The sequence below is a fragment of the Cajanus cajan genome, chromosome 4, assembly GCF_000230855.2.
Source record: "Cajanus cajan strain Asha chromosome 4, NIPB_CcT2T_4, whole genome shotgun sequence".
Lineage (NCBI taxonomy): Eukaryota > Viridiplantae > Streptophyta > Magnoliopsida > Fabales > Fabaceae > Cajanus > Cajanus cajan.
The window spans coordinates 48,188,665-48,216,229 of record NC_138520.1 but is presented as its reverse complement, the minus strand read 5'-3'; positions in this window follow the sequence as shown (position 1 = coordinate 48,216,229).

Below are 27,565 nucleotides of genomic sequence, written 5' to 3'. Positions count from 1 at the left end.
TAAAATTTTCCATCAGGAATCTCTTTAATACCTTCTTAATGTAGTGCTCCTGTGATAGCCAAAGCTTATTCTCTTTTCTATCACATGTGATACTAATACAAAGAATCTTTTTAGCAGCTACCAAATCTTTTCATGGCAAATGACTCGCCAAGTTGCTTTTTTAACCTATCAATCATGGAAATATTTTTCCCAACAATAAGCATGTCATCAACACACAACAATAGGATAATGAAGTCATCATCAAGAAATTTTCTAACAAATACACAATGGTCAGAAGTGGTCTTCTTGTAGCATTGGTCACATATAAAAGACTCAAACTTCTTGTACCACTGTCTCAAAGCCTGCTTTAAACCATATAGACTTTTTCTCAACCTACACACATAGTCTTCCTTGCCTTCAACAAGAAAAACATCGAGTTGCTTCATGTAAATCTCTTCCTCCAAATTACCATGAAAGAAAGTTGTCTTCACATCACACTACTACAGGATACATATTCTACATCGGTTCTGTGAAGTCATCTACATCGGTTCTAAAATCGATGTAAAATAGAGCGACTTAGAAAATCTATACCCTTCTATATCAGTTTTAGAACCGATGTAGATTATGCATAAATTTACACCGGTTCTTAAGAAAACCGATGTAGATTTGTGTATACTTTTACATTGGTTCTCAGGGAAACTAATGTAGATTTATGCATAAATTTACATCGATTCTTAGGATAACCGATGTAGATTTATACATAAATTTACATCTGTTCTGTAGAAAATCGATGTACATTGCATTTTTTTTATAAAAAAATCATGCTTGTTTTTAGATTCTTTCTAATTTCGTGTAATGAACATATATATAAATCTTAGACAAATTTTCATATATAAATATAATGGAAAAATTGTGACACCCTTACTACCCCAGCACATATATTGTAATAATGAAAATTTACAAATAAAATTTTCAATTTCGGTAAAAGGGTTCACATGAAAATCTTCAAAATTGTTCTTCAATAACCACAATAATCAAAATATTTAAAAAATGAAATACAAGAGTTTACAAATTGTTTTCAAAAATAATATTTACAATTTCAAATCCATATAAAATCTATGTCCTAAAAATCCTCCGCCCCGATGTCACAATATTAGAGCATACCCACAATTCAACTGTTGGCATTCTAGATGTCACTCGTAGCCAGATCTTCCTCACTTAAAACATCCACAATTTGTACGGTAAGAAAAGAAAACATCCATATGTAAAGCACATACAAACACACAACAATGTAATCTCATTACATAATGAAATATTTACAAGCATTTCTATATATCATAACTCTATCAATCAGGCATCATTTTCACATCATAATTTGCAATCAGACCCATTCATCTCAAATCTTGCAATTAACGTTATCATTTTCACATTCATAATTCACACAAATCTTACAATTAACACTATGCCAAGGCCACGCCACAACTAACATAAGTGATACGGGTTAATTACCTCACTCATCCCACACCATGCTAGGGTCACGCCCTCCCTGTAGCATCACTTACCCAGGGGCCGTGCCATTCATAATCATTAGTGTGAGGAATCACAATCATAATCATATTCACATTCATCACATCTCATCTTATAACTCAATAACATATCACATACACACAACGAATAAGTCCAACAAAATAAGGGTTTCATACACCTCAAGCAATTTACATCTAAATCATCAATTTTTATCAAGTAATATAACAATAACATTCATAAATTAATATAATTAATCAATAGAATTATCAATTTAATACAATCTTCACATAAATAGTAAAACCCCCAATTGTTCCAAAACCTAGCTCACAGACACTTTTCTACAATTTCGTTCTCTCTCCCAAATCATCATTCTTACAAATTAAATATATATTTCTAATCCTCAACACATACAGAATCTAATGGTATCATTAATTCCTCTAACAGAAATAATCCAATTTTTCTAAAACCTAACTTACAGGCACTTTTCTATAATTTTGTTCTCTCTCCCAAAGCATCATTTTTACAAATTAATCATATATTCATAGTCCTAAATACATACAAAATCACATAAGACAAATAATTCTCCAAACAGAAATAAATTATAAAATTACTCATAATCCTAAGGGCTCTTCCTCTACCTAATTCTCTCATGTAATTCTACATATAAATAATCCCCTTTTCCGTCGTACCTTGATATGTAGAAGCTGAACCTACACAAGATCTGGTTGGTCTCCCTCGCTGGATTCCTCTCGGTCTGAAGAAGAAAGTAGAGGGAAAGAAGAGAGAGCAAAAGAAAAGAAATCAGAAAATGAGAGGTGTTCTTTTTGGGAGTGGCAAAGAGCTCAATTTATAGGCATCAGGCTTCGCCAGAACGACCCGTTCCAAATCCGGAACGGCCTGTTCTGGACCCTTAAATCATGGGTAAAAATCACATCCAGAACGGCCCATTCTCAAACCAAAATGACCTGTTCTAGTGTGCATTTATTACTCACAACGACCATATTTTGGAAACGGCACGTTCCAAGACCGTTTCCATTTAGGGTTAAAGGTAGTTTTAATAGTCCAGAACGACTCGTTCAAACTTGAGAACGGCCCGTTCTGGGCTAATAACTCACATTCATTTTGGTAGTTTGGAACAGCCCGTTCTAATTCCGGAACAGCCCGTTCCAAGCTACTAAATTACCCCTATACATTTATAAAAATTACCAAAATACCCTCAATAAAATAAAATAAAAATGAAATAAAAACTGGGGTGTTACAAAATAATTGTGCATCAAGATTAACTTGGCCACCAAATTACAATAACAAAAATCACACAAACAAATTGTAATATACATGCTTATGTATAAATTTTAATGAAGCAAATAAATATTGATGACACCTAACAACAATATAAATAAAATTATTTATTTCTCAGTAAATGATGAGACATCTCAAAAAGTCATGAGAAAAATTATAAAAAATAAAATGTCAAATTATTAGTAAATAAATAAAATTATTTTGTTTTTCATTATTTGCTAAATTAAATTATAATCAATTTCTCTTGATTAAAAATTAATAATCAATAATAAATATTAATTATTACATTTCATTATGACATAATTGTCTAAATTAATTGTTGTTAATTAAATATTTATTACAAACTTTAATTTTAAAAATTATTAAATTTTAAAATAACAATTACTTAAATTTTTTTAATACAATTATTATGTTTCATTATGACTTAATTGTCTAATATATATTTTTTGTTAATTGAATATTTATTACAAATTTTAATTCTTTTTTTATCATCCACCTTAATGTATGATACATATACTGATTGATATATATATATATATATATATATATATATATATATATATATATATATATATATATATATATATATATATATCATTAAATTAATTTAAATTAGTTGTTATTTTTGTTGTCAAGAAAAAATAAATTTGAATTTAATAATTAATACAACACCTTAATCATTAGATAAATAAACAATGATTATTTGTTTTAATTGTATATTATTATAATATTAGTACAAAAATTAGTATTGCATCATTTAACGAATCAACACGTGTTAAGAAAATGTTAATTTTTATTTTTTGCAAATCAAGCATAGAACTTCATGATTCTAATAATAATCATAAAACTTAATAATATTTATTGAGTTAATTTTCTTATAATTGACATATCAATCAAATTGAATTATTTAATTACAAGTTATTTATCAATATATTTATATAAAAAAACTACAAATTAATTATTAATATATAATTATTAATTTTGAAAATTTGAAATTATTAATTACTGATAACAAATTAATATTTATAAATATTAATTACTTAATTCAAATTCTAATATAATTATGTTTTATTATGGTACAATTGTAACACCCCTACTACCCCAACACATATATTGTAATAATAAAACTAACGAATAAATTTTTCAACGTTGGTAAAATGGTTAACATGAGAAACTTCAAAATTGTTCTTCAATAACCACAATAATAAAAATTTAGAAAATGAAACACAAGAGTTTACAAATTGTTTTCAAAATAATATTTATAATTCCAAATCCATATAAAAATCTATGTCCTAAAAATCCTCTGCCCCGATGTCACAATATCACAACATACCCATAATTCAACTGTTGGCATTCTAGATGCCACTCGTAGTTGGATCTTCCTCACCTAAAACATCCACAATTTGTACGGTGAGAAAAGAAAACATCTATATGTAAAGCACATAAGGAAAACACAACATGTCATCTCATTATAACTCGATACTTAATAAAATATTCATAAACATTTCAATATATCATAACTCTATCAATCGTGCATCATCATCACGTCACAATTCGCAATCACACCAATCATCACAAATCTTGCAATCAACCCAATGCCAAGGTCACGCCTGTAGCATCTCTTGCCCAAGGTCGTGCCACCCCCGACATAAGTATTAATTGCCTCACACATCCCACCTTATGCCAAGGTCACGTCTGTAGCATCTCTTGCCCAAGGTCGTGCCACCCCCGACATAAGCATGAGAAATCACACATCCTACACTACGCCAAGGTCACACCTGTAGCATCTCTTGCCCAAGGTCGTGCCACCCCGACATAAGCATGAGGAATCACCCATCCCATACTATGCCAAGGTCACGCCTATAGCATTTCTTGCCCAAGGTCATGCCACCCTTGGTCATAATGTTAGGAACCACAATCACATCCTAATCATAATCATCACAAATCTTACAATTAACACTATGCCAAGGCCGTGCCACATCTGACATAAGTGATACGTGTTAATTGTCTCACTCATCCCACACCATGCCAGGGTCACGCCCTCCCTATAGCATCACTTACCCAGGGGCCGTGCCATCCCTGATCATTGATGTGAGGAACCACAATTACAATCATAATCACATCCATACAATATCTCATCTCATGGCTCAATTCCATATCACATACACAATTCCATATACATAACAGATAAGTCCAACAAAATAAGGGTTTACACACCCCTCGAGCAATTCACATCTAGGTCGTCAATTCTTAACAAGTAATATAAAAATAACATTCATAAGTTAATATAATACTCAACAAAATTACCAATTTAATATAATCTTAACATAAATGGTAAAACCCCCAATTATTCCAAAACCTAACTCATAGGCACTTTTCTACAATTTCGTTCTTTCTCCTAAATCATCATTCTTACAAATTAAATATATATTTCTAATCCTCAATAAATCTAAAATCTAATGGGATCAACAATTCCTCAAACAGAAATAATTATAAAATTACTCATAATCTTAAGGGACTCTTCCTCTACCCAATTCCCTCATGTAACTCTACATATAAATAATCCCCTTTTCCCCGTACCTGGATAAACAATAGCTGAAACTAAAATAGAGATCTCCTTGGTCTCCTCCTCTAAGTGCCTCTCAGTCTTCAGAGAGTGTAGAAGGAAAAGAAGAGAGCAAAGAAGAAAAGAAGAGAGAAGTGAAAAGTGTGCTTTTGGGAGTGCTAGAGTGCTCTATTTATAGGATAATATGTCTCCGGAACGACCCATTCCAAATCCGGAATGGCCCGTTCTGGACCCTTAAATCACGAGTAAAAAACACATCCAGAACGACCCGTTCTCAAACCAGAACGGCCCATTCTGGGGTGCATTTAATACTTACAACATTCATATTTTGGAACGGCCCGTTCTCAACTCTGGAACGGCCCGTTCTCAATTAGGTGAAAAGGCCATTTCTGAAAATCGGAACGTCCCATTCCCAACTAAAAATCATAGGCAAATTTAATGGTTTGGAACAGCCTGTTCCAAATCCGGAACGGTCCGTTCCTGGCTACCAAAAGTAGGTCTATTTAATAATTTGGAATGGCCCGTTACAAGCTACTAAACCACCTTAATTAGGCTCTTGGCCTAGTGAAAATTGGTCTGTTACAACAATTGTCTGAATTGATTGTTTATTAATAAGTTATTTATTATAAATTTTAATTTGATTATCATCCTCTTAAATGTATAATATACCTTGTAAAAAATTTATCTGAACAAATTTTTTACCTAAAATGAAGCAGAAGTTTGAAAAAGTCACTGTTCACTACAGCAAGTTCCACAAATTCCTTATACTTGGACTTAGAAAACTTTCTTGAAACCGCTTGACAACCTGAGGAAAAGATAACATTGGAATCACTAACAGTTAATTATAAAATCAATAGAAAACTTACCAAAAAAGAGAGAGACAGAGAGAAAAAAAAATTAGAATCACTGCAACATGTAGGAGGCCATTTGTAAAGCAAAGAAAAACATATATATTCTAGAAATATCTAAAACTCTTAAGTTCCAAATTATTTTCTAAAAAAAAATTCTAGAGTCTTGTAGAAAATGGTAACGATTGAATGAAATTCCCTAGCATACCAATAAATAGCAAAACTACATTACACCTGTAATACTGAACTGAATTATTACTCTTCTTCAATGGGGAGAAGGACTGAACACTAATGCTAGTCTTGATGCGTGCCCCAAGAATAATAATTTTTGTCCACAAACACTTTGGATCCACAAAATGCACATTGGTCACAGATAGCTGCAAAATGGTCATGACTTTCAATGTAAAAACTTAAAACTATAAATAGGTAGTAGAGTATATAATATACGAGCTTAATCTATAAGCACCATTAGTAGATTATCCAACTCCAAAACCATCACATGCATGTAAACACCTTTAATTACGCCTGTATAAGCACCACATTCACCCTTCCCCTTGATCCCAATCTTCAAGCTTGATGTGCATTTCTTCGGACAAGAACCGACATGCAGAATTGACCCATCCACAATGACATACATCATGCGAGACTCCTCCTTCATCACATAAATCAACTTTTACTTTCCACACTCCACCATATTAAGGACTTGCCAAAATCATCAGAAAGATAAAAAGACTACTCTTGAAAAAGAAAAAAGAGAGTGAATAATACAGAAATATTATTGACTAGTGTTTGATTACAATATCCAGCCAGCAACATGTATCTGAAAAAAATAGTAGAACCTATATATGCTAGTATTCAATTACAAAAGTAGACAAGAAACATTAAACTAATTACCTTCCTTGCAATATCCAGCTAGAAACATGTATGTGGAAAAAAAATAACATAACCTATATATATATATATATATATATATATATATATATATATATATATATATATATATATATATATATATATATATATATATATATATATATATATATATATATGGTAGTGTTCAATTACAAAGCACATAACCAAGGCACACAAATCATTAAATAAAATGCTACCATTAAAGATTTCAATCATTTAAAAGAAACTATAAAATCAAGAGCAAACCCCCCCAACCACCACAATCACCCTATGAAACATATATGGAAACGTAAATGGGTAGATCCACAAGAACCACAAAATAAATAATAAATAATCATAATTAGGGCAATCTATAATTTGTAATTTAGAACAAAAGGTGCAAAATGTAATTTAGAAATTCAGGCTTGAGATGGTATTGCCACAACAAATCAGAGTGTAAACTAATCAACATAGTTGGAAACAAAAATACACAGAAACAGAACAAGACCATCATAACAATTAGCAATTTACGAAAACAAAACTTCAAAAAATTGATTTTATAGCCTTACACCCGATCAAGAAAAACACAATGAGGAAGCATTTTTTAGTTATAGATATTAACAGGAAAATACACTCACTTTTGGAACTTCCTCCTTCATCTGATGGAAGAGCATGGACCAAGGGTCCAACCACTAGAGCAATGGCCAGAAGATTACTTGAAGACTTGACTACTTTAGAGCTTAGTGGGTCCAATGGGCTTGGTGGGCCTAGGGTGCTCCTCACTTGGGCTTTAATTGTTTGACACCACTTTTTATTGCATATTCATAGAATAGGAATTTATTTTGTTTTGGTCTTGTATTCTGGACCATAGACTAGGAATTGTAAGCTTTGGACTCATAGGGCCTAGATTTGGGCTTCGTGGGCCTTTGGGCTTTTGATACCCAATATTGGGCTCATTTTCATTCTTGTAATTTTTCCTATTCATTGTATTTCATTGACCATTATATTTAGGTCATTAGTATAGGATTTAAGGAGGAATACTTGTTTAAGAGGATTAGGCAAAACTAGGTTTAATTTAACTTGCATTTAAGTTGCATTTTGAGTCACAAGGTTGGCGCCACCTTGGCTGAACATGTGTGACTCAAATTCAACCCTAAATGCAAATTAAATCAAACCTAAATGAACTTAGCACCTTGGAATCTGGTGATGCACATGTGGGTTAAGATTTGAATTCAAAATTCAAATTTGAATTCAAATCTTGGCGCCACATGTGAAGCCTCCACATTGGCGCCAAGTGCATCCTAATTCCGGTCTTATAAAAGGTTCCCTCCTAGCATCTTGTATTCACTTTTGATATATGAAATTTCTGAACATTCATTCAGCCAAATTTCTTCAAGACTCACCGAGAGAGAGTGTGCCTTCAACCCTAGGAACTTCACTTAGTTTCCTACCTTTGAAGTGAGCAATCCTTTGATGCTTAAGCTTGGATGCTTCCATCCATAGTTTAGGTCCTTTTGATCCGAGAATGTTCTTCATTCAAGTCTTCTTCATTCGGTCTTCATTCTCCAAAGAAGAGGTCCTAAGCAAAGGTGAAGTCAAGGAGGAGTTCTTCAATCATTTCTTCTAACTTCTCCATCAATTTTGGTATCTAGAGCATGGTGCTTCATTAGAGATAAGTGTTCTTGATTTTGACCGTTTGTTTTGTGTTCTTGTGTTCTTGTTGTCACAATTTGAGTTTCTTCTTGGATCTATAATTTTTGAAATCAAATTGTTCCATAGATCCAATTGATTGATTGCTTTTTGATTTTCAATCCGCAATCAATGAAACTAGGAATCAACTTGTGCTTAGTTTTTGATTTTGTTTGAGTCACTTTTATTTCATTTTTTTTGATTCGGCTATCTTTTTGAATTGCATGTGTTTTGATTTTGATTTTTGAATCTCAAGTTTTGTCTAGTCATGTAAAATTGCTTAAAATGTCAATATCATTCAAGATGTGCTTATAGTATGTGCTGAAAAATTTGTATTCTAATTTTGCTAAGTTTTGGCCGAGACTTACTTGTTCTAATTGTGCCTTGTTTGTGTGCTTTTTCTTTACATATTTGAGTTCATGTTCACTAGTATATCATTTATGAACTCTTAGTGTTAGGTTTCCATTGTGTACTTGAGTTTTCAAATTTACTTTCCATTTTACTCTTGAATCAATCTTTTGTAACTTGAAAATTTTAAGTGAATCATCTTACTTCTAGTGCACTATTTGTTTTGGATTCAAATTTTTAAAGTTTGCTGGCTGAAAAACAGAGAAAATACAGAGCAAAACAATTCAAAATAGTTATAAAAGAAAACAAAACAATCCAACCAAAATTTTAAAAAACTAGTGCACTAGTTCTTCAAATTTTCACTTGAAATTCTTCATTCTAGTAGATCCGGTTTCTATACTTTGGAATTGTGAAAAATTTGAAATCAAAAGGCAAGTATCTTCTCTGGAAAATATATTTGAATTCAGAAAAAGAAAGAATTAAAAAAAATATATACATGTATGAGCAAGTAAAAGCCGAGAAGAACAATTAAGAAAAATACACTTGAACTCCACAAATTAATTGGACTACTAGTTTGTTTCTACTTGTTCAATTGCTTCCAAATTTTTTTTAATTTGTTAATCTACTATAGTGGTTATCTAGGAACCTTCCTAACTGTGTGCTAGCTTTTATTGGAGTCTTAATTTTCAGTTTTCATTTTTGGATATCTTTGAGTCTTGTCTTAACTTTACTCTTCAATTTTTGGTATAAGCTTATTAAATTGTGCTTTTGTTGCTTGTCTAGTTTTCTTTGACTAAAAATTCTGTTCTGGAAGTGGCCTCAAATCTTTGCTTAAGGACCAAACATTGACTCAACAAAATTAGGAAAGGAATTGGACATAAAAGACTTGAAAACTTGACCTAATTTAGTGACCGAAAATTCCTAAACCTACCTTCACAAGAGTGACCTTTCCATCTACCTTGTGAGCAGCCTACATTCATTACTTTGTTGTGTTATTTGTGCAGGGTCCAGGAGCAACATCAAACAAGGGTTAGTGGCGGAATTGAACACTTAAACAAGTGTTAGGAAACTTGGAAAACAAATCCGTCACTAATTGGTCACTAAAGCCGCCACAAATTTGATTTTAGTGTAGTTTAAATTTTTGCAATTTCTTTTGTATTTTCAAACAATTTGTAAAGCTTGGAGGGAGTATTAAGAAGCTGGTCAGGTATATCTAACCCTTGGTAGCTCACTCACGTGTAGTACTAGTGGAAGTGGCTTGGAAATTTCATATGCTTCAAGCTTCCACTTAGGGCAAAACCACTAGTTACTTAATCTTGCTTCCTTTGAGTTGTTTGTTCTTTAAATTGTTTACTTTGCTGCCTTATTTCGACTAGCATTGTGTAGAGTTACTTGTTCACGTTTAGTTAGCTTCAAAAACAATTGTGAAAAGCATTCAACATAAAAAATTTTGTGAAAAGTTTTGTGGAATTGAAAATACCACAAGGAAGTTTAGTGATTTCCACTTGAAAAGGCTTGGTTATTAAGTGGCTCTTAGTAGCTCACCTCCCTTGATAGTGCAATTTGTACACTTAGACTTCCAAGTGCTATTTTTGTTCCTAGAAAAGCCCAAAAATATTATGTTTCTTTTGCATAGCATATAAACTTCTTATTGCTTAATCATGAGTCATATTTCTCAAAGTGATAGTGATCTTGAATCTCCTAAAAGTTTTTCTCAAATTGTTAAGGAGGTTGAAGCACTAAAACTATGGAGACAACAAGAGGTACTTCAAAAAGAAAGAGAAAAGATTGAAATAGAAGTACAACTTGTTGCTCTTGAGGAAGAGATAAACAAAATTAAGCAACAAGAAGCAAGACTTTTAGAAAAACTTAAAAAGAAAAAGAGTCAAAAAAGTTCTACTAAAAGTTCCAATGGCTCCACAAGCCAAGAGGATGTCGGTAGTTTAAATGTGGATGAATATTACCAACCCATACCTAGAAGAGTCATTAAGGAACCCAAAGTTAGGGAATCAAGATTTGATCTCCCTTACTTTCATGGAAAAGAAGATGTAGATGCCTACTTGGACTAGGAAATGAAAGTGGAACAAATCTTCACTTGTCATCAAGTAGGTGAGGAAAGAAAAGTTCCCTTAGCCACCTTAGCTTTCCAAGGACAAGCTATATATTGGTGGACAACCTTAGTAAGAGAAAGGCGACTTCATAATGACCCTCCTATAGCTTATTGGAATGAATTGAGGAATGCTATGAGAAGAAGGCACATACCTTCTTATTATAGTAGGGAACTTATGGATAAGCTCCAAAGACTCCAACAAAAGAACATGAGTGTGGAGGAGTATAGACAAAAGATGGAGTTGTATCTAATGAGGGCTGGGATAAGGGAAGAAGAAAGATTGACCATTGCTAGGTTTTTAAGTGGTCTCTGATATAAGTGATAGGGTTGAGTTACTCCCTTATAGGGACCTTGATGATTTGGTCTAACTTTGTATAAGGGTGGAACAACAACATTTGAGAAAAAATTCTTTTAAAGATAAAACTCAATTTAGCTCTTATATCAAGAAGGACTACAAGAGGGAGGGTCAATTTTTCAAGTATGACTCTTCTAAAAACCTTAACAAGGGTCAAGAAAAAGAAAAAGAAAAAGAAAAGGATAAAAGTAAAAATGTTATCACTTCTAGTAGTAAAACTAGTGACATCAAATGCTTCAAATGTCTTGGAAGAGGCCATATAGCTTCTCAATGTCCAACTAAAAGGGTCATGATTTTAAGAGGACAAGATATTTATAGTATTCATGATGAATCTAGTTCTACCACTTCAAGTGATAGTGAAACTAGTGAAGAAGACCATCAAATTGAAAGAGCTTATCCTTATGATGGTCAACTGTTAATGATAAGAAGGCTTCTAAGAAGTCAACCTAATGAATCTCACATTTCACAAAGAGAGAACATTTTTCACACAAGGTGTAAAATTTTTGATAAAGCTTGTTCTCTCATTGTGGATAGTGGATCTTGTTGCAACTGTTGTAGCACAAGGTTGGTGGAGAAGCTTGATCTTACCCCAATTCCTCATCCAAAAGCATATCAACTTCATTGGCTAAATGAAGATGGGGATATCATTGTTGAAGTGAAAGTCAAGTTATCCATTGGCAACTATGAAGACCATGTGGTGTGTGACATAGTTCCCATGGAAGCTTGCCATATTTTGTTGGGAAGGCCATGGCAATTTGACAAGAAAACCATGCATAATGGCCTTACCAATGAAATCACTTTCACCCATAAAGAAAAGAAGTTTGTACTTCATCCTTTGTCTCCTTCACAAGTGATAGAGGATCAAGTACAAATGAAATTAAAAAGAGAAGAAGAAAAAAAGTTGTTAAAATAAAAAGAGAAGAAGCATAAATCTTCAAAGAAGAAGAAGGAAGAGAAAACTCTTCCAATAGAAGGAATTCAACAAGAAGAAACTTTAAAACAAACTTTACTTGTTGAAAAGCCTTCTTACATTCTTCTTTGTAGAGGTATGCTTAGTTGTCATAATTTAAATCTTGAACCTAGTTCTTTACCACTTGGTGTTTCACAATTATTAAAGGAATTTGATGATGTATTCCCTAGTGAGGGTCCAAAGGGCCTTCCACCTTTTAGGGGTATAGAACATCAAATTGATTTTGTGCCTGGGGCAAGTCTACCTAATAGACCAGCCTATAGGACAAATCCACAAGAAACCAAGGAGATAGAGAACCAAGTTCAAGAATTGTTGGACAAGGGGTGGGTGCAAAAGAGTTTGAGTCCCTGTGCTGTGCCTATATTGTTAGTACCCAAGAAAGATGGAAAATGGAGAATGTGTAGTGATTGTAGGGCTATTAACAATATCACAATCAAGTACAGGCACCCAATCCCTAGACTTGATGATATGCTTGATGAATTACATGGTGCTACTATTTTCTCAAAAATTGATCTTAAAAGTGGTTATCACCAAATAAGAATCAAGGAGGGTGATGAGTGGAAAACTGCTTTTAAGACCAAATTTGGATTGTATGAGTGGCTTGTTATGCCTTTTGTTTTAACCAATGCACCAAGTACATTCATGAGGCTTTTGAATCATGTCTTGAGAGAGTGTATAGGGAAATTTGTTGTTGTTTATTTTGATGACATTTTAATCTATAGTAGATCTCAAGATGATCACATAGGACATCTTAGAGAAGTTTTGATAATCCTTAGGCAAAACCACTTGTTTGCTAATGTTGAAAAATGTACTTTTTGTGTGGATCATGTGGTTTTCCTAGGGTTCATTGTGAGTAAAGAAGGGGTTTGTGTGGATCCCGAGAAAATTAAAGCTATTCAAGAGTGGCCCAAACCAAAGAATGTTAGTGAAGTTAGGAGTTTTCATGGACTTGCAAGTTTTTATAGAAGATTTATTTCTAACTTCTCTAGCATTGCATCACCCTTGAATGAGCTTGTTAAAAAAGATGTACTCTTTGAATGGACACCAAAGCATGATCATGCATTTCAACTTCTAAAAGACCAACTTACAAATGCACCCATACTAGCTCTACCTAATTTTGAAAAGACTTTTGAGCTAGAATGTGATGCATCTGGAGTTGGCATAGGAGTTGTGTTATTGCAAGGAGGACACCCCATTGCATATTTTAGTGAAAAACTAAAAGGTGCCTCTCTCAATTACCCAACCTATGATAAAGAATTGTATGCATTGGTTAGGGCTTTGCAAACTTGGGAACACTATCTAGTGTCCAAAGAGTTTGTCATCCATAGTGACCATGAGTCACTCAAATATTTAAGAGGTCAAGGTAAATTAAATAAGAGGCATGCCAAATGGATAGAATTCCTTGAACAATTTCCATATATTATTAAATTCAAGAAAAGGAAAGCAAACATTGTAGCTGATGCTTTATCTAGAAGGCATACATTGCTTATGTCTCTAGGTACTCAAATTCTTGGGTTTGATAATATTAGGGAATTGTATGATAAAGATCTTGACTTTGGTGATATTTATCAAAAATGCCAACAAAAAGTTTTCAATGGTTTTTATATGGCTGAGGGGTATTTGTACAAAGAAGGAAAATTATGTATACCCCAAGGTTCCATTAGGAAACTATTGATTAAAGAGAGCCATGAAGGTGGGCTTATGGGGCACTTTGGTGTTGATAAAACCCTTAGTTTGCTTAAAGAAAGATTTTATTAGCCCTATATGCGAAAGGATGTCCAAAAGCATTGCTTTAGATGTTTGGCTTGTTTACAAGCTAAGTCAAAAGTGATGCCTCATGGTACATACACACCTTTACCTGTTGCTTCAGCCCCTTGGGTAGATATTAGCATGGACTTTGTGCTAGGTTTACCTAGAGCCCAAAGAGGAATGAATTCTATCTTTGTGGTAGTGGACCGCTTTAGTAAAATGGCCCATTTCATTCCATGCCATAAAATAGATGATGCAAGCAACATTGCAAAAATATTCTTTAGAGATGTGGTTAAACTCCATGGACTTCCTAAGTCTATAGTTTCTGATAGAGATACCAAGTTCCTAAGCCATTTTTGGCGTGTCTTATGGTCAAGACTAGGAACTAAACTCCTCTTTTCAACTACTTGCTGTAGACCCCTAAAATTGTCCGGGTCGGAAATAAAGCTTGAAGACTCTCGAAGACTGAAGGAAGATCAGCCAGAAGGACTCCTGGAAGGCCCTAGGAGGGTTCTCTGTAGGTCTAGAGGTCTTAGAATAGCTCAAAATAAGGAAGTGGAGGGAATGAAGCCCAATACGGCCGTACTGAACTTAATACGGCCGTATTGAAGCTTCAATACGGCCGCCGTGAACTCAATACGGCGTATTGAAGTTTCTGAAACTTCAATACGGCCGTACTGAAATCAATACGGCCGTATTGAAGCTTCAATACAGCCGTATTGAACTTAATACGGCCGTATTGAAATTTCTGAATTTCAATACGGCCGTATTGAACTCAATACGGCCGTATTGAAGTTCAAAAATTTCAATACGGCCGTATTGCTTCTGTAGGCCGTATTGCGCCTATTCCCTATAAATATGACGTCAATTGGACGTCATTCCACACTTTTTTTTCAGATAGTTTCAACCCTCTCCTTGAGTATTCTGGGGTTTTTGAGCAGTGTTCTGCCCTAGAAATCACTCGGAGAGTTGATCCGACAAAGTTCTTGAGCCCCGAGCCATTTTGCTTGAGGATCGAACCTAGTCGAAGGGAAATCCTCCGGATTTCCATAGTTAAAAGTTTTAGGAAGGAGCGAGCGAGCTTGTAGAGCGAGGGAACGCCAAAAAGCTTCCCAGTTTTACTCAATATATAAAAGCACGCTTCAAGAGGTTTCTTCTTAAATCCTTCCTTTTACTGCTTTCTGTGTGCATATTTAAACTGTCATCATGTAGATAGTTAATTTATAATCGCTTATAATAAATAGGGGTAATTTAGTAATTTTACGTTGTTATTTTAGAAAATAATCTGTCATAGGGAACCCGAAAGGGGCGCTGTGGGGTGCTAACACCTTCCCCACGCGTAACCGACTCCCTTACCCAACTCTGGTTGTAATGGCCAAAGTTGATTTATAAAATCAATTGCCTTATCCCTTTTTCCAATGTTTTGAGTAAAACATTGGTGGCGACTCCACGAACCCTCCTTTTACGAAAACCACTAATCCATGGAGGGTCCCGCTTGGGATTAATATGGATTGGTGAGACATTTTAATAAATAAATTGGATAAGATCGACAAGGTCTCAGTTTGAGAACAAGTCGTTCTAATAATCCAATACATTTTCAAAACTAAAATAAAAGCGAGCTCGACCGTCTTCGCGACCGCCGAGGCCCGTTTGGGCCGGTGGCGACAGATGGCGACTCCACTGGGGAAGCTTCGAGAGTCAGTCCCATTTAGTGACAGATTATTTTTAACAAATAATAGTTAAAATTACTTCATTACCCCTTGCTTGTATGATAACATGCTTTATATATTTGGCTTTAAATAACTGTTGTATTTTTAAAATTTACGCAATTGTTTGAAATAAAAACTGCACACAAACCTTTGCACACAACAGTTCCCTCTATACCCGGGGGCATGAGTGATTAACCATAGGGAGTGGATGTTAGTACGGCCGGTTGTCGAATGGGTCTATAGGTGCCCGTAGACCGTTGTCGGAAAACATCACTCAAGGTGATAACCATGAACTTGAGTCCGACGGTGCGTTGGAGCTTTCCATCGACCTACGATGAGAGGAATTGGGTCCCTATAATGGGGGCACCTTGGGGGCCTTTGACCAAGTGAGAACAGTTAGATCCTCCTTGAATATGCACCTTTCTGCAGGAGACCCCTACCTCGTGATTCGCTCGTGACTGTTCGTGGATGAGTGAATTGTTTGTGCATTCGTTATGTGACATTGTTTGTGCATTAATAAATAACCTCGTGATAAGGTCTAAAGAATAATCCCCATGCATGAAAAAACCATGACATGAGAGGAAAGACCATGTGTAAAAATATAATAAAAATGAGGAGCATGTGCATCATTACCAATAAAGATATCATGCATCCTCATAAACCATGCATTTTAGGTTCACCAATACCTCTTGACATGAGTAAAAGTGACCCATAATTATCGAGTTTCTCCGTTGAGGAGAGATCATAAGTCAAGGAGGGTGGTAACACTCTATTTTAAAAAGGCAGCGCCTTAAAAATGGAGGGTTATCAAGCTCATGTCAAGAGTGTATTCATTCCATAAATTAATTAGATTAAATATTCATTTTTAGAAAGTGGCTGGTCATCTCTCTGTCCTCACACGCGCAAAGAAGATCAAGAAAATGGAAGCATTGGAGGAGCAAAACAAAAAGCTCACAACCGAGCTTTCACAACTTAAAGACCAAATGGCGCAAATGATGGAACTCATGCGTCATCACAACATCCATGAATCTCATCACAGTGATCATGGGTCCCATCATGAGGGAGAGGAGGAAGAGCATGAAAAAGATCCTCCACACGCTGTACACCTTGGGGCTGGAATTATGATTAAAGAGCCCGAAGTATCAAAGGAACAATTCCACGCCCTCGAGGATCGGCTAAGGGCTATGGAGGGGCATGATTTTGACATCAAAGATGCCGCCGACATGTGCTTAGTGAGGGACATTCAATTCCCTCCTAAATTTAAAGTGCCGGATTTCCCAAAGTATGTGGGATCGACTTGCCCCAAAAGTCATCTCACCATGTACTGTCGCAAGATGGCTGCATATGCCACAAATGAAAAGCTCTTGATCCACTGCTTTCAAGAGAGCTTAGCTGAAACTGCACTCAACTGGTATATGCAGCTAGATGGAAATCTAGTACATACATGGAAGCAGTTGGCCGACGCCTTTCTCAAGCGCTATAAATACAACATCGACCTAACACCCGATAGGTCTGATCTTCAAGCCTTGAGCAAAAAGAACGATGAATCCTTCAAGGCGTACGCCCAACGTTGGAGGGAGTTGGCGGCACAGATAGAGCCCTCGCTGTCGGATAAGGAGACGGTGTCCTTATTCATCAACTCGTTGACTGGTCCCTATTACGATAAAATGATAGGGAACACAACGACACTCTTCTCGGACATCATCACCATTGGAGAAAGGGTGGAACAAGGACTTAAAAGTGGGAAGCTGGCTAAGCCTTCCCAACCATATGAAGCTAAGAAGGCCTTCGGGAAGAAGAAAGAAGGAGGAGTCAACGCTATAACCATTTCTCCATCTCCTTCCGCTTCGAAGTCAGGCAAATCGCAAAACAACTCTGTGAAGAAGTTTGATAAACTTCCGACCACTTATAGCGATCTCCTGCCGAAGCTAGTGGAGGCGCGTCTTATAGCTTACATTCCACCAAAGAAAGTGAATCCACCTTACCCCGATTGGTACAATCCACAAGACAAATGTCTATACCATTCGGGGGCACCGGGACATTCAACGGAGAACTGCAGAGCTCTCAAGTATAAGGTCCAAGACCTTATCGACGCTGGGTGGGTCACTTTCGATTCGACGGCGCCCGACGTGAGCAAGAATCCTCTACCGCAGCAGGAGTAGAGAGAAGGGCAAGCCATGATAGGGCCCCTCCACATTTTTTCTTTTAGGGACTCATGATCAGTACCCGAGATCATGAGGACCTTTTCATGTAAATAAAGGGTTTTGTACAGTTTTACATACATATATCAATAAAGAGGCATTTTTCACACATTATTCTCTCATTTTGTTCTATTCTCTCTCTCTCATTAATATTAATAAACTCTAAACCTAAACAGAACCAATAAATAATTATGTCTGTGATTGCTCGCTCTGACCGGGATCCAAAAGCCGAGGGTGAATGGGTTGAGTTGGACAGTGATGAGGAGACCATCTCTCCGGATCTGCAAAGACTGCTAGATCAAGAAGCTCGTCTACTCCAACCGAATCAAGAAGAATTGGAGACCGTGAATTTGGGGCAGGATCAAGAATTGAAAGAGGTCAACATTGGGACCCGTATCAGTGATGGAATAAAAACACAATTGATTCAATTATTGAGGGAATACAAGGACGTATTTGCATGGTCGTACCATGATATGCCCGGTTTGGACTCCAACATTGTCGAACACAAGTTGCCCTTAAAAGAGGGGTTTCGACCCATTAAGCAAAAGCTTCGACGAATCAAGCCCGAATGGTCCTTAAAGATTAAGGAGGAGGTAGAAAAACAATTGGATGCGGGATTCTTGGTTGTATCCCAGTATCCCGAATGGCTGGCTAACATTGTGCCAGTCATCAAAAAGAATGGGAAAGTTAGAGTGTGTGTTGATTATAGGGATTTGAATCGTGCCAGTCCAAAGGACGATTTTCCCTTGCCCCACATCGATACACTCGTGGATCACACAGCCACGAACACGCTCTATTCCTTTATGGATGGATACTCGGGGTATAACCAAATCAAAATGAATATGGAAGACCGCGAGAAAACTTCTTTCATCACACCCTGGGGCACTTTTTGCTATAGGGTAATGCCTTTTGGACTTAAAAATGCGGGCGCCACCTACCAACGAGCGATGGTGACACTATTCCACGACATGATCCACAAGGAAATTGAAGTATACGTGGATGACATGATCGCAAAGTCGAAAGACGAGATGAACCATATTCAATATTTGAGAAAATTATTCAATCGGCTTCGCAAGTATCAGCTTAAGCTAAATCCGGCTAAGTGTACTTTCGGAGTCCGGTCGGGTAAGCTTCTCGGGTTCATCGTTAGTGAAAAAGGCATAGAGGTGGACCCCGATAAAGTAAAGGCAATAATGGAAATGCCTCCTCCTAAAACCGAGAAGGAGATAAGAGGATTCCTTGGCAGGGTGAACTACATTGCAAGGTTCATCGCACAGTTGACTGACACGTGCAAGCCAATATTCAAGCTATTGCGCAAGAATCATTCCGAAACTTGGGATGAGAATTGTCAACGAGCTTTTGACAAGGTCAAACAGTGCTTGGCCAATCCACCAGTATTGGTGCCACCTGTCGAAGGAAGGCCATTAATCCTCTATCTAACAGTGCTTGATGAGTCCATGGGAGCCGTGCTAGGGCAACAGGACGAAACTGGAAAGAAAGAACGAGCCATCTACTACTTGAGCAAGAAATTTCTAGATTATGAAACCCGCTACACGCCATTAGAAAAGACTTGCTGTGCGTTAGCGTGGGCAACACAAAGGCTCAGGCAGTATATGATAAGGCATACTACTTGGTTGGTTTCCAAAATGGATCCAATTAAGTATGTGTTCGACAAGCCAATAATCACTGGGAAGATCGCCCGATGGCAAGTACAATTATCAGAATTCGACATCATACATGTCACACAAAAAGCCATCAAGGGTAGTACCCTAGCTGATTACCTAGCACACGGGCCGACCAATGATTACCAATCCCTTCAGGATGATTTCCCCGATGAGCATATAATGAGTATACAACATGAAGAACCAAAAGATGATGCGTGGACCATGTATTTTGATGGAGCCTCCAACATGCTTGGACAGGGGATTGGAATAGTATTAATCTCCCCACAAGGAAAGCATATCCCCTTAACGGCAAGACTCAACTTCGACTGTACAAATAACATGGCCGAATACGAGGCTTGCGCGTTAGGAATCCAAGCAGCAATCAACAATGGTATCCTAAAGCTCAAAGTATTCGGAGATTCGGCTTTAGTCATCCACCAACTGCGAGGTGAATGGGAAGTCCGAAATCCTAAGCTGATACCATATGTTGAACATATCAAAGACCTGATACAATTCTTTCAAAATGCCGTCTTTGAATATATCCCAAGGGAGGAAAATCAGTTCGCTGACGCCCTTGCCACACTATCATCGATGTTCGCCTTGGATAAGGAGCATGAAATGCCCATCATCAATATCCGGCGGCACGATAAGCAAGCGTTCTACCTACTGATAGATGAAGCTGTTGACGATCATCCATGGTTCCATGACATCAAACAATATCTGTCAAAAGGGGAATATCCTGATATGGCTAGCGATAATGATAAAAAGCATATCCGAAGAAGGGCCATGGGATTTCTGTTGATTGGAGAAACCCTCTACAAAAAGAATTATGACTCGGTCTTGTTGAGGTGCATAGACCAAGTCGAAGCTCAAAATGTAATCAAAGAAATACATGAGGGGGTTTTCGGTACCCATATCCCCGGGCCTGCAATGGCTAAGAAAATCCTCAGAGCAGGATATTATTGGTCGACCATTGAAAAGGATTGTTACCAATACGTCCGGAAATGCCACAAGTGTCAAGCATACGCCGACAACATTCATGTCCCACCAACGCCACTCAATGTGTTGGCTTCACCATGGCCGTTCGCAATATGGGGCATGGATGTTATTGGACCCATCGAGCCAAAGGCATCCAATGGACATAGGTTCATCCTTGTGGCCATTGACTATTTCACCAAATGGGTAGAAGCGGCATCGTATGCTCATGTGACCCGAAAGGTGGTAACATCCTTCATCAGAAAGAATATCATATGCAGATACGGTATTCCCGACAAAATCATCACTGATAATGGATCCAATTTGAACAATAAGATGGTGGAAGAACTGTGCAAAGAGTTCAAAATTCAGCACCATAACTCTTCCCCATATCGACCAAAGATGAATGGGGCAGTCGAGGTAGCCAATAAGAATATCAAGAAGATAGTACAAAAGATGGTTGTCTCATTCAAAGACTGGCATGAGATGCTACCCTTCGCTCTCCATGGTTATAGGACTTCAGTACGTACATCCACGGGAGCTACTCCATTCTCCCTTGTTTATGGAATGGAGGCAGTTCTGCCGGTTGAAGTCGAGATACCGTCTCTGAGAGTAATCATGGAAGCAAAACTTTCCGAGGCAGAATGGGTTCAAAGTCGACACGACCAATTGAACCTTATCGAAGAAAAACGACTGAACGCCATATGCCATGGTCAAGCCTACCAAAGGAGGATCAAAAAGGCTTTTGACAAGAAAGTCCATCCTCGAATCTACCATGAGGGAGAGCTGGTGATGAAGAAATTGCTACCAGCTCAAAAGGACAAAATCGGAAAGTGGGCCCCAAATTACGAAGGACCATACGTGGTGAAGCGAGCCTTCTCCGGAGGAGCATTGATTCTCACAGACATGGACGGAGAAGAACTTCGATACCCAGTCAACGCTGACGTGGTAAAGAAGTATTATGCTTGAAGACGTTGCTTGCATCAGCCCATTAGGATGAAAACCCAAAAAGGGCATCCTAGGCAAAAGTTAGGGCAAAACAAAAAGCCCGCCAGTACAAGGGTACTAGGCAAAACAAAGGCAAAATTATCCCCGCTAGGACATGTCCTAGGCAAAAATTAGGGGCAAAAGAATAAGATGCAAAAAGTAAAGCAAGCAACGATCACTTGAACTGAAAACCGAAAGGCGGTTCAAGTGATAATCTTCTAGAAGCAAGCGTCTTGCAGCATCTACACTCCTGGCTCAGGCATCTCACCCGAAACAACTAGGGAAACGGGAAGAGCAGCAATCACAGATATAATTGTTTAAGCCAAAAATGTATAGCCCACCTCGGCCAGCCATTCTTCAGAAATTCCCTTTGTAAACCTTTCTGTAAAAAACACTTGTGAATATCAATAAAATATCCATTTGTTTCTTTTCTTTCTTGACCATGTGATTATGCCTCTGAATTGGTTTTTCATAAAATTGTACGAAATTCCATTAATAATCGGTCAATAAAAGAAAATTGGAGGGGTTCCTGTAAAATCCATAATCTCCTGCATAAAGGCTCACAAAAATACTCCCTCGCGTCAATGACAGAAAGTCCTCCAAGAAGAAGAGGATAGAGAGAGCCACTCACTTTTCTAAATAAATGAACAAAAATAAAAATTGTATTGCATTTGTGCATCACACACACATTAGTTGTACATTCAAAGACCTTATCATGAGGCAACCACATAAAATAGAAAAATAGAAAATTGCTTGTGTATGACAGCAGCAAGCAAAATGCAAAGATTCAGAAAATCAACAGCATCGTACAGAATAACTGAGCCTGGAGAGGCTTGCCGAAAGAATACTCTCAGAATAACTGAGCCTGGAGAGGCTTGCCGAAAGAATACTCTCAGAATAACTGAGCCTGGAGAGGCTTGCCGAAAAAAATATACTCTTAGAATAATTGAGCCTGGAGAGGCTTGCCGAAAGAATACTCTCAGAATAACTGAGCCTGGAGAGGCTTGCCGAAATAATACTCTCTCATAATAACTGAATTTAATTTCTTTAGCACTTTTAATTTCTGTACAGCAAAAGCCAAAAACATAAAAAAGGCAAAATACAGAAAAAGCCAAATCAGAAGAAAAGGCAAAATACAGAAAAAGCCGAAAATAAAAAAGGCAAGGATACAGAAAATCCAACAAACAATTTGTACAGAATAACTGAGCCTGGAGAGGCTTACCAAAACACTCCTCATCCCCCAACTGTACAGAGTAAATGAGCCTGGAGAGGCTCGCAGAAATAATACTCCCCGGAGAAAACCTCAACTCAAGCTCATGGAACGAATCCCCAATGGAAGTGCGATCATCCAAACAGTATATACAAGTCAAAGGACTTAACACTTCCTCAGTGGAAGATAGCTCTCCGACTCAAAGCGCTGAGTGAGGCTAAGCCTGCAGAGGCTTCCTAAATAATACTCTGGGATACATAAGATCCCTCATTCCCCAATCGCCTACTCAGAGGCATCCCTGCAAAAGGAGAAAAAATCAAAAAAACATCAATAACTATTCCCCAAGCGGAATTTGGCACTCAGCCGAACACTGAACTCCAATTCCTCAGTCGCCTACATAAGAGGCACTCCTTCAAAAGGAAAAATCATAAAAAGATCAATAATCATTCCCCAAGCGGAATCCGGCTCTCAGCCTATCATTGAATATCAAGATGATCTGCCTAACAGAAGAGGCCAATCACAACCAATGACAAAATCCCCTGGCGGATAACAGCCTACACAGAGGCAACAAAATCCAAGAGTTAAAAAGAGTTACCCGAATAAGGATAACCGGGATACTCCACCAACGTCAAAAGGACGTCAGCCAAACATAAGGCATCGCTCAACTCAGAGAGAAAGAGCATCTGTGTCTATACCCCAAGGAGTCAGAAATTCCCCAAGGGTACCAACAATGCAATGCAAGTTGGGGCACAGGAACCTGTGAATGACTGCACATCCCCTAGACGGATCCCTGCGTTATCCAGCCCTCAGTGGCACAAAATAAAAAAAAAACAACCGTCGAAGCAGCATCGTGGACTGTGGAGACAAAATCATCACAAATCCCTGAAAAGGAGATATTCACACTACCCCGTCGTCACAAACACGGAGGTACACAGCTTCCGGCTCGAGCAATGAGCGAAGCTATCTCTGGAAAGGAGGCACTCACTGCTTACTGTCGTCACAAAGGTACTTAGCTTCCGGCTCGAACAAAGAGTGAAGCTAAGCCTAGAGAGGCGGTACTCACAGCTTCCAGCTTGGGCAACAAGCAAAGCAAAGCCTGGAGAGGCGAAACTCACACTGCTCACCGTCGTCACAAAGGTGCTTAGTTTCCGGCTCGAACAAAGAGCGAGACTAAGCCTGGAGAGGCGAAACTCTCACTGCTCACTGTCGTCACAAAAGTGCTTAGTTTCCGGCTCGAACAAAGAGCGAGACTAAGCCTGGAGAGGCGAAACTCACACTGCTACCGTTGTCACAAGGGTACTTAGCTTCCGGCTCGAACAAAGAGTGAAGCTAAGCCTGGAGAGGCGGGTACTCACAGCTTCCAGCTTGGGCAGCAAGCAAAGTAAAACCTGGAGAGGCTACTCGACAATTTTCCACCGGAAGACGCTACAAGGTCGGCGCATCACCCGGACAATTGGGTCAACTCCTTTACTTGTCAGCCGGTACACCAAAAGGCCGTCCGACTAAGTAAAGGGGGGGCAGCTGTAGACCCCTAAAATTGTCCGGGTCGGAAATAAAGCTTGAAGACTCTCGAAGACTGAAGGAAGATCAGCCAGAAGGACTCCTGGAAGGCCCTAGGAGGGTTCTCTGTAGGTCTAGAGGTCTTAGAATAGCTCAAAATAAGGAAGTGGAGGGAATGAAGCCCAATACGGCCGTACTGAACTTAATACGGCCGTATTGAAGCTTCAATACGGCCGCCGTGAACTCAATACGGCATATTGAAGTTTCTGAAACTTCAATACGGCCGTACTGAAATCAATACGGCCGTATTGAAGCTTCAATACAGCCGTATTGAACTTAATACGGCCGTATTGAAATTTCTGAAATTGAATACGGCCGTATTGAACTCAATACGGCCGTATTGAAGTTCAAAAATTTCAATACGGCCGTATTGCTTCTGTAGGCCGTATTGCGCCTATTCCCTATAAATATGACGTCAATTGGACGTCATTCCACACTTTTTTTTCAGATAGTTTCAACCCTCTCCTTGAGTATTCTGGGGTTTTTGAGCAGTGTTCTGCCCTAGAAATCACTCGGAGAGTTGATCCGACAAAGTTCTTGAGCCCCGAGCCATTTTGCTTGAGGATCGAACCTAGTCGAAGGGAAATCCTCCGGATTTCCATAGTTAAAAGTTTTAGGAAGGAGCGAGCGAGCTTGTAGAGCGAGGGAACGCCAAAAAGCTTCCCAGTTTTACTCAATATATAAAAGCACGCTTCAAGAGGTTTCTTCTTAAATCCTTCCTTTTACTGCTTTCTGTGTGCATATTTAAACTGTCATCATGTAGATAGTTAATTTATAATCGCTTATAATAAATAGGGGTAATTTAGTAATTTTACGTTGTTATTTTAGAAAATAATCTGTCATAGGGAACCCGAAAGGGGCGCTGTGGGGTGCTAACACCTTCCCCACGCGTAACCGACTCCCTTACCCAACTCTGGTTGTAATGGCCAAAGTTGATTTATAAAATCAATTGCCTTATCCCTTTTTCCAATGTTTTGAGTAAAACATTGGTGGCGACTCCACGAACCCTCCTTTTACGAAAACCACTAATCCATGGAGGGTCCCGCTTGGGATTAATATGGATTGGTGAGACATTTTAATAAATAAATTGGATAAGATCGACAAGGTCTCAGTTTGAGAACAAGTCGTTCTAATAATCCAATACATTTTCAAAACTAAAATAAAAGCGAGCTCGACCGTCTTCGCGACCGCCGAGGCCCGTTTGGGCCGGTGGCGACACTTGCCATCCTCAAACAGATGGAAAAACTGAGGTAGTCAATAGATCTCTGTCTACTATACTTAGGGCAGTTCTAAAGGGCAATCACAAATCTTGGGATGAGTATTTGCCACATATTGAATTTGCCTACAATAGGGTAGTTCACAAAACTACCAATATCTCTCCTTTTGAAGCTGTGTATGGGTTTAATCCTTTAACACCTTTGAACTTGATACCCCTTCCTAATGTTGAACATTTTATTCATAAGGAAGGAGCTTCAAGAGATAAATTTGTTAAAAAAATTCATGAAAGGATTAAAATTCATATAAAACTCCAAAATGAGAAGTATGCTCAACAGAATAACAAAGGCAAAAGCCCTATGATCTTCAAGGAAGGTGATTGGGTTTGGCTTCATCTTAGAAAATAACGTTTTCCAAAACAAAGGAAGTCCAAACTTAGTCCTAGAGGAAATGGTCCCTTTCAAGTCTTACAGCGTATCAATGATAACGCTTATAGGCTTGATTTTCCCTTTGATTATGGAGTTAGCCCTACTTTTAATGTTAGTGATTTGAAACCTTTTGTAGGTGCTAGTGATGATGAGGAAGAGTCTTTAGATTCGAGGATAAATCCTTTTCAAGAGGAAGGGAATGATGGAAGAGCATGGACCAAGGGTCCAACCTCTAGAGCAATGGCCAGAAGATTACTTGAAAACTTGACTACTTCAGAGCTTAGTGGGCCCAATGGGCTTGGTGGGCCTAGGGTGCTCCTCACTTGGGCTTTAATTGTTTGACACCACTTTTTATTGCATATTCATAGAATAGGAATTTATTTTGTTTTGGTCTTGTATTCTGGACCATAGACTAGGAATTGTAAGCTTTGGACTTATAGGGCCTAGATTTGGGCTTCATGGGCCTTTGGGCTTTTGATACCCAATATTGGGCTCATTTTCATTCTTGTAATTTTTCCTATTCATTGTATTTCATTGACCATTGTATTTAGGTCATTAATATAGGATTTAAGGAGGAATACTTATTTAAGAGGATTAGGCAAAACTAGGTTTAATTTAACTTGCATTTAAGTTGCATTTTGAGTCACAAGGTTGGCGCCACCTTGGCTGAACATGTGTGACTCAAATTCAACCCTAAATGAAAATTAAATCAAACCTAAATGAACTTAGCACCTTGGAATCTGGTGATGCACATGTGGGTTAAGATTTGAATTCAAAATTCAAATTTGAATTCAAATCTTGGCGCCACATGTGAAGCCTCCACATTGGAGCCAAGTGCATCCTAATTCCGGTCTTATAAAAGGTTTCCTCCTAGCATCTTGTATTCACTTTTGATATATGAATTTTCTGAACATTCATTCAGCCAAATTTCTTCAAGAGTCACCGAGAGAGAGATTGCCTTCAACCCTAGGAACTTCACTTAGTTTCCTACCTTTGAAGTGAGCAATCCTTTGATGCTTAAGCTTGGATGCTTCCATCCATAGTTTAGGTCCTTTTGATCCGAGAATTTTCTTCATTCAAGTCTTCTTCATTCGGTATTCATTCTCCAAAGAAGAGGTCCTAAGCAAAGGTGAAGTCAAGGAGGAGTTCTTCAATCATTCCTTCTAGCTTCTCCATCACTCATTTTGAGTTTCATCTGCCATGATTGCTGCAACACAAGTAAAATTTATACATGATTAGAATTAAAAATACATTAAAAAATAATAATAAGTAAGTAAATAGAAAA